This window comes from Jaculus jaculus, chromosome 6 (assembly GCF_020740685.1).
Source record: "Jaculus jaculus isolate mJacJac1 chromosome 6, mJacJac1.mat.Y.cur, whole genome shotgun sequence".
NCBI classification, from domain to species: Eukaryota; Metazoa; Chordata; class Mammalia; order Rodentia; family Dipodidae; genus Jaculus; species Jaculus jaculus.
The window spans coordinates 61,051,239-61,059,959 of record NC_059107.1 but is presented as its reverse complement, the minus strand read 5'-3'; the positions used below and the strand labels follow the sequence as shown (position 1 = coordinate 61,059,959).

Genomic DNA, 8,721 nt, shown 5'->3' with positions numbered 1-8,721 from the left:
TGGCAGAGGTAGGAGGATCACCATGAGTCCGAGGCCACCCTGAGAATACATCGTGAATTCCAGGTCAGCCTGGACTAGAGTGAGACTCTACCTCAAAAAAACCAAAAAAAAAAAAAAAAAAAAAAAAAAAAATTATTAAAAAGGTTTGAACAAAGGTATGCTACATAAATGGATAAAACCACTCCCTGGAAACCAAAAGTTATTAATCAAAAACCCCAGTGTCGGGCTGGAGAGGTAGCTTAGCAGTTAAGAGCTTGCCTGTGAAGCCTAAGGACCTCAGTTCAAGGCTCAATTCCCCAGGCCCCACATTAGCCAGAAGCAGAAGGGGGCGCACGCATCTGGAATTCTGGAGTTTGTTTGCAGCGGCTGGTGGCCCTGGTGTGCCCATTCTCTCCCTCTCCCTCTCGCTCTCACTCTCAAATAAATAAATAAAAATAAACAAAAAAATTTTAAAAAATATTTTATTTATTTGTTCAAATTTTTATTAACAACTTCCATGATTACAAAAAAATATCCCATGGTAGTACCCCCCCACACACACTTTCCCCTTTGAAACTCCATTCTCCATCATATCCCCTCCCCATCTCAATCAGTCTCTCTTTTATTTTGATGTCATGATCTTTTCCTCCTCTTATGATGGTCTTATGTAGGTAGAGTCAGGCACTGTGAGAGCACGTTGTAAGGAGTCCTACCCTTCCTTTGGCTCTTACAGTCTTTCCACCACCTCTTTCGCATTAGACCCTGAGCCTTGGAAGGTATGATAGAGATATTACAGTAGTGAGCACAGTCACTTCTTTCCAGCACCATGATACCTTCTGAGTCATCCCAAAGTCACTGCCATCTGAAAAGAGAAGATTCTCTACCCAAAGTGAGAGTAGCATTAATATAAGGGTATGAATGTTAAGAGAAGTGCTTACTGGGCAGTTTGATAAGCATTGTATATTATTTAGCCAGACAGCAGCAGAGGTTACATCCCCAGGGTTCATGACTACCCCTGTTTTAAGTTTTCAGGATCAGGGATGTATTCCCTCCCATGGAGTGGGCCTCCAGTCTAATTGGAGGGCAGTTGGTTTTCACCATGATGTGCCCCTATTGCACCCGTTGGCTTATTTGGCCTGGCTGGCCAAATATAAGGTGTGCAGTGTCCACTGTTGAGTATTTTCAGTGGTGATTTCTCTTTCCTCACATGGGTTCTTCATCTCCTCCAGCCCCCCACATGGCAGGAACTCCTTGAACTTTGTTTTTCTCTTTCCACGCTTTTCCACCCAGATCTAGTCAAGTGGACTCCTAAGCAACATGTGGCCCACATGGGCTTTTGAGCTCCATTGTGGTCTATTTCTCTTCTCCCCATTTTATCTCCCCTTACCTCCCAGCCTTCCCCTTTCCACACTCTTTGATTTTTTTTGAGGTAGGGTCTCACTCTAGCTCAAGCTGACCTGGAATTCACTATGTAGCCTTAGGGTGGCCTTGAACTCACATGGATCCTCCTGCCTCTGCCTCCCAAGTGCTGGGATTAAAGGCGTGGATCATCAAGTCTGGCCCACTTTTCATACTCTTGTAAAATCTGAATAAAATGTGGTATTTAAAAAATCATTCTCTTAGCAGCTGCAGTGCCGGGGAGGGAGGGTCGGCTGGGGTCCAGATGCTTCCGCTGGCCCTGTCCACTGCAGGCCGAGCGCCCTGGGGTGTCGCCGCGCTGCCAGCCGAGAGAGCGGGCAGGGGCACGTGTCCTTCCCCATGGCAGTGACAGGCCCCGGAGGGTGAAGGGACCGAGCTCCGCTGGTCTCCCTCCAGACGCGCACGCCCCGGTGCTGAGTCATCTGACCGCAGTGTTGAACGTGGGGAGAAGATGTGATTCTTCAGGGAATTTGGGGATGATCCTCAAATTTAAGTGGTGGCTCCTCTGAGTTAGGACGCCGAAGGGGCTTGCCTGTCTGGAGACTTTGGGGACTGGGCAAGTACCTTGGTTTTGATCTGAGTAACATTCAAATGAAACTTAGTTAAAGCTTTGTATGCAGAAGACAGTCTCCAATCAATAAACTCAATAAGCTGGAAAAGAATGATGCTGTCCTTGAACAACTTGCAAAATATCATCTATAACCCAGTGATCCCCTGTGTTGGCACCATTTCTGAGCAGTTGAAGCCAGGATCTCTGATTGTAATCCGTGGGTATGTTCCAAGTGATGTGGACAGATTCCAGGTGGACTTGCAGCATGGCAGCAGCCTGAAGCCTCGTGCTGATGTGGTCTTCCACTTTAACCCTCGCTTCCAAAGAATCAATTGCATTGTTTGCAACACTCTGACAAATGAGAAATGGGGCTGGGAGGATTTCATCTATGACATGCCCTTCAAAAAGAAAAGTTATTTGAGATTGTGATCATGGTGCTAAAGAGCAAATTCCAGGTGGCTGTGAATGGAAAACATACCCTGCTCTATGCCCACAGGATTGACCCAGAGAAAATAGACACACTGGGCGTTTATGGAAAAGTGAATATTCACTCCATTGGGTTTAGCTTCAGCTCAGATTTACAAAGTACAGAGACATATACTCTGGGACTAGCAGAGAGAAGTAGAGAGAATCTTCAACGTTGATTTAGTGGCAGGAAAATCAAAAGATATTGCTTTACATTTGAACCCACGCCTAAATATTAAAGCATTTGTAAGAAATTCTTTTCTTCATGATGCTTGGGGAGAAGGAGAAAGAAATATTACCTGTTTCCCCTTTAGTCCTGGGATGTACTTTGAGATGATAGTTTATTGTGACGTCAGGGAATTCAAGGTTGCTGTGAATGGCGTGAACAGCCTGGAATACAAACACAGATTTAAAGAACTGGGCAATGTCGACACACTGGTGGTTGATGGCAATATCCATTTGCTGGATGTAAGGAGCTGGTAGCCACCACAACTGCCACAAAACCCAAAATACAGAATGTTTAACATGCTAAAAGAAAAAAAAAATCATTCTCTTGAATCTGGAATTGCCAATTCTTTGGTCAGTTTGCAGATATGCACTCAGGGCTTGGAGTTCCAGGAAGCACCCCAGAACCCCAATTTCCCCATTATAGTACATCACCAGTGTCTTAGATGGCATTGAGCTCATGGAAAAGAAATCTAAGAACCATATTCAGTGGATAGGATCTATCTTAAAATTTTTGGAACAGTGCCCAAGAAGGTCCAGGAGGAACTCTCAGACTTAGCAATGGAAGATGCACTGGACAAGTCAATCAAAGACTATGCTCAGTAGCTGCTGGAGTTAACAGATGACAAAGAAGATGAAATACTAGCATATGTGACTTACCAGGATATTCACAGCATTCAAGCCCTCCTCTTCTCAGAGCAAATACCCAGAATGCCCCAAGAAAGGAAGCAAGGAAGATTATTCATGAGGAACTGACAGCATCTGAGAAATGGACTGACATTTTAGAATGTCATGTGCAGATGAAATTTGCATTGGTTTAATTCTCAGCAACAAATCATCATGAAGTGCTCCTGTCTCCTTTAGTAGCAGCAGTAGGTTCCGAGTAGCTCCCTAGTAGAGTGACTGGACAATTATGGGGACCACATTCAGAATTCACTTTAGATCATTGTTCCTTGTCTTTTGTCAGTGAAAGGACATCTTGTCTCCTGAAATAACAAAGAATAGCATGAAGATAGATGGTCAGGCCTGACAAACACAATTCCTCATAGATTCTGCCTTTTCCTAAAGGATTATTTTGTGTTACACAAGAGAAATTGCCTTACATGGTTCACATTTGCAAGAAAGTTGTACATTGGCTAGGTATACACAGAGCTAAATGTCATCTCTTTGTATATATCTGTAAAATATTTACATTACTTGTGAAATATGCCTAAGTCATACTTTCCACCTTTACATAGCCAAAATAATGTGTATATGGAAAGTGACAAACAAATGCTCTAATTTCCTTGATATCTCTAAGTCTGGATGAGGGTTAGCTGAGTTTTTTTTTTTTTCTTCAAATTTCTACATGTAGAAGTAACACAAATGTGCTATAACATTTAAATTAATGTATTTAATTAAACTATTTTTTAAGAACTCCAGAAGTATGCACTATGTACTGCATCTGGCTTATGTGGGTCCTTGAGAATTAAACCTGGGTGCTTTAGCTTTGCAGGAAAATGCCTTAACCACTGTGCCATCTCTTCAGCCCTAATTAAACTATTTTAATATGGTATTCATTTGTAAAATTGGAGTCAGATACTTGCTGATTTTCAGCTGCCTACAGAATCACTGTCTCAGTAAATTGGCAGCTTGCCTTAAGACTTTGGGGACAAGTATAGAAATACTGTCAGGAAATAGATCAATTAATTGAGGCATGAGTCTGGTCATGATAAAATTGGCAATCATGTAGCCGGATATGGTGGTACACACCTTTAATCCCAGCACTGGGGAGGCAGAGGTAAGAGGATCGCTGTGAGTTCAAGGCCACCCTGAGACTACATAGTGAGTTCCAGGTCAGCCTGGGCTAAAGTGAGACCCTACCTACATGCAAAAGAAGAAAAAGAAAGATAAGAGGCAGTCATGTGAAGTTTCCTGCAAGCAGGTTTTTGTGGTATGCTTCTGCACATACCCATGCTCCTCAGTCAGCGGGGTGCTTCCCATGAATTGTTCCTGCCCACCTTCCAGCTCTAGCCCCACCTTCTAACACCTCACTGTTTCTACCTCAGTAAGTCATTTACACCCTGTGCTTCAGTTTACTCAGTAATTGGTCATACACAGTGAGCTCCTTGAGAGACCTTATGGTAGTCATTGTTCTATTTCAGCACCTTGCACCATGAATGTCCATAAAAAGTACCCAATAAAGCCATGCATGGTGGTGCACGCTTTTAATCCCAGCACTTGGGGGGCAGAGGTAGGAGGATTGTCATGAGTTCGAGGCCACCCTAAGATTACATAGTGAATACCAGGTCAGCCTGAGCCAGAGCGAGACCCTACCTCGCAAAAACAAAAAGAAAGAGTGCGCAATAAATGTGAGGCAAACCAGTGAGTATAAATGAGACTGATGAATTGTATAGGATTCTTGTGAGCATCATTTGAATTTGTGTTTTTAATCTCCCTTGCTTTCACAGAAAGATTTGAAACAACTTGAAATAAAGACCATGTGCATGAAGATTTAAAGGATGTAAAGTAACTCACAGAGCCCTACAATTTTATTTTTTTATATTAACAACTTCCATGATTGTAAACAACATCCATGGTAATGCCCTTGTCCCACCATTTCCCCCCTTGAAACTCCATTCTCCATCATATCCCCTCCCCATCTCAATGTCTCTCTTTTATTTTGATGTCATGATTTTTTACCTCCTATTATGATAGTCTTGGGTAAGTAGTGTAAGGCACTATGAGGTTATGGATATCCAGGCCATTTTGTGTCTGGAGGAGCACATTGTAAGGAGTCCTACCCTTCCTTTGGCTCTTACATTCTTTCCACCACCTCTTCCGCAATATGAGCCATGGAAGATGTGATAGAGATATTACAGTGCTGAGCACTCCTGTCATGATGCCTTCTGAGTCATCCCAAGGTCACTGCCAACTGAACAGAGAAGGTTCTCTACCAAAAGTGAGAGTAGCATTAATATAAGAGTATGAACATTAAGAGAAGTGCTTACTGGGAAGTTTGATAAGCATAGTATATATATTGAGCCAGACATCAGCAGACATTACACCACTAGGACTCATGACTACCCGTTTTAAGTTTTCAGTATCAGGGATGTATTCCCTCCCATGGAGCAGATCTCCAGTCCAATTAGAGAGCAGTTGGTTTCCACCATGACAGATGTACCACTATTGCACCCATTGGCTCATTTGGCCTGGCTGGCAAAATATAAGGCTTGCAGTATCCACTGTTGAGTGTCTTCACTGGTAATTTCTCTCTCCCATTGAACTGCATGCAGAATGGCTTCTTCCAGCTTTCTGTCAGCTGGTCTACATGGAGGAGGTTTGTTGCAGTCCGGTTCGCATTGCTGGTAGAAATCACCCAACCAAGAGCAGCTTCTGGGAAAAAGAGGTTTATTTGGCTTACAGGCTCGAGGGGAAGCTCCACGATGGCAGGGGAAATTGATGGCATGAGCAGAAGGTGGACATCACCCCCTGGCCAACATAAGGTGGACCACAGCAACAGGAGGGTGTGCCAAACACTGGCATGGGGAACCTGGCTATAAAGCCCTTAAGCCTTCCCCCAACAATACACTCCTTCCAGGAGGCATTAATTACCAAATATCCATCAGTTGGGAATCTAGCATTCAGAACACCTAAGTTTATGGGGGACACCTGAATCAAACCACCACATTCCGCCCCTGGCCCCCATAAACTGATATTCATACATGATGTAAAATACAATGCATTCAGTCTGACTTTAAAAGTCCCCGTATTTTTTATCAATCCCAATGATGTTCATACATCCCCATAGTTCAAGATCTTTGAACTGAGCCATAATACCAAAACATAACCTCAAAAAACCCATAATGACACAGAATAAATATTCACACTGCAGAAGATGGCATCGGGCATAGCAAAGAAACATTCAACCAATACAAGATTTAAAACAACCAGGGCAAACATCAAACTGTAGCTTCAAGTCCAGCAACTCAAACCAGTGACAAATCTTCAAGTCCGATAATACCAGCAACGACGAGTCTCTGGCATTCCAATTCCGCCCCTCCAGCTAGGCTACTCACAGTCCTGGAAAACTTCATCGGGGCCGGCAGCTCCTTGGCAGCCATCTCATGGTCCCGGCATCTCCACTGGGTCAAGCCACGGTTCATCCTCATGGCTCCATGGGGTCTCTATGCAGGCAACCAGCAAACCTGCTTCACACTGCCCATGGCCATTTCCAAAACACAAGACCGTGTTGCAAACTCAATGACCCTCTTTCCAGCATTTTATACTCCACTATACCAGGTAGGTGCCAATTTGTTAATCCAGGGGGGAATAAAGCAGACTTTGAAGAACAGGGCACTCCTTGAGCACCCAGACCCCTTCAAAAGAGCTGACATTCTTCCTGTTGCCCCAGCACAGGTCAGCTAGCCCAGTCTCAAAGGTTGTAATCTTTCAGTTGCAGCTGAATGGGCAGCAGTTCACCCAAAGATTTTCCTTTCTGTGCCATGTCCCTCTGTACACACCAGTTCATTTCTACGCTAAGCAACCCTGCACAACTTCTCAGGACATGGGCACAAGAGCAAGCTTCTCACACAAGCTGCTAGCCCAGTCCAGGCAAAGCTTTTTCTCACCCTCATAAACCAAACCTCACAGTCCATAGTTCTTACTGCATTCAGGTCCTGCAGCTCAGACCAGAATAGTCCATCAAGCTGTACTTACAGCACTGCAAGGCATCTCTTAGGGCAAGGTTTCAACTCTTTCCACATTCCTCTTGAAAACCAGCTCCAAAAGGCCAAAGCCACACAGTCAGGTGTCTAGCAGCAATCCCACTCCTCGGTACCACTTTACTGTTGCAGTCCAGTTCGCATTGCTGGTAGAAATCACCCAACCAAGAGCAGCTTCTGGGAAAAAGAGGTTTATTTGGCTTACAGGCTCGAGGGGAAGCTCCACGATGGCAGGGGAAATCGATGGCATGAGCAGAAGGTGGACATCACCCCCTGGCCAACATAAGGTGGACCACAGCAACAGGAGGGTGTGCCAAACACTGGCATGGGGAACCTGGCTATAAAGCCCTTAAGCCTGCCCCCAACAATACACTCCCTCCAGGAGGCATTAATTCCCAAATATCCATCAGTTGGGAACCTAGCATTCAGAACACCTAAGTTTATGGGGGACACCTGAATCAAACCACCACAAGGTTATTAGCTCAGTTCCAACAGGATTTCTCAGTGATCATACAGCTCAAGTATGTGGAGTCTTCGGCAATAGGGTCTTACCATCTATTCCTGGTGGGAAACCAAGGGCCTCAGCAATGACCTACAATGTTTTGGGGGCATCAGGGACCTCCATGGCTAATAACTCAGTGGAAGGTATCCCATTCCTGGCACTGAAAATTTTCTAGTAACAATCTATGGCTCCTGAGTGTTCCATTGTCCAAAAAAGTAGGTTTCCATATGACTTATTTATATCCTCTTAGATTTTGATTAGCCCTCCCTCCACCTTTCCTTTACACAATCTCTTCCCCTGACTACACTTGGGCCTTTTCACCCCCATCAATCTATTCTTCTACTTACATATATACAATACCATCCTATTAAGTACCCTCTCCCTTCCTTTCTCTTCCCTTTATATCTCTTTTCTAGCTTACTGGCCTTCACTACTGAGTTTTCTTCCTACTCACACAGAAGTCCAATCATTTATAGCTAGGATCTACATATGAGAACATGTGACGCTTGGCTTTCTGGGCCTGGGTTATCTCACTTAGTATAATCTTTTCCAGATCCATCCATCCATTTTCCTGCAAATTGCATAATTTCATTTTTCTTTATTGCTGAGTAGAACTCCATTGTATAAATGTGCCATATCTTCATTATCCACTCATCAGGAGCTCCACAATTTTTGTCAGTTCTGCCCTCTGCTGGACACCAGCTTTCCCACGCCAACAACCTCTGTTGTTTTTTCTTTGTTTGTTTTTGTTTTTCGAGGTAGGGTTTCAGTCTAGCCCAGGCTGACCTGGAATTCACTAAATTCACTAGGTAATCTCAGGATGGCCTCGAACTCACAGTGATCCTCCTACCACTGCCTCCCAAGTGCTGGGATTAAAG

The 8,721-nt window shown here is 44.1% G+C and overlaps 1 pseudogene; it reads left to right on the top strand.

Annotated features, from left to right (window-relative positions):
• Positions 1-1,967: 1,967 nt before the first annotated feature.
• On the top strand, positions 1,968-2,923 carry LOC101600283 (annotated as a pseudogene).
• Positions 2,924-8,721: the final 5,798 nt, after the last annotated feature.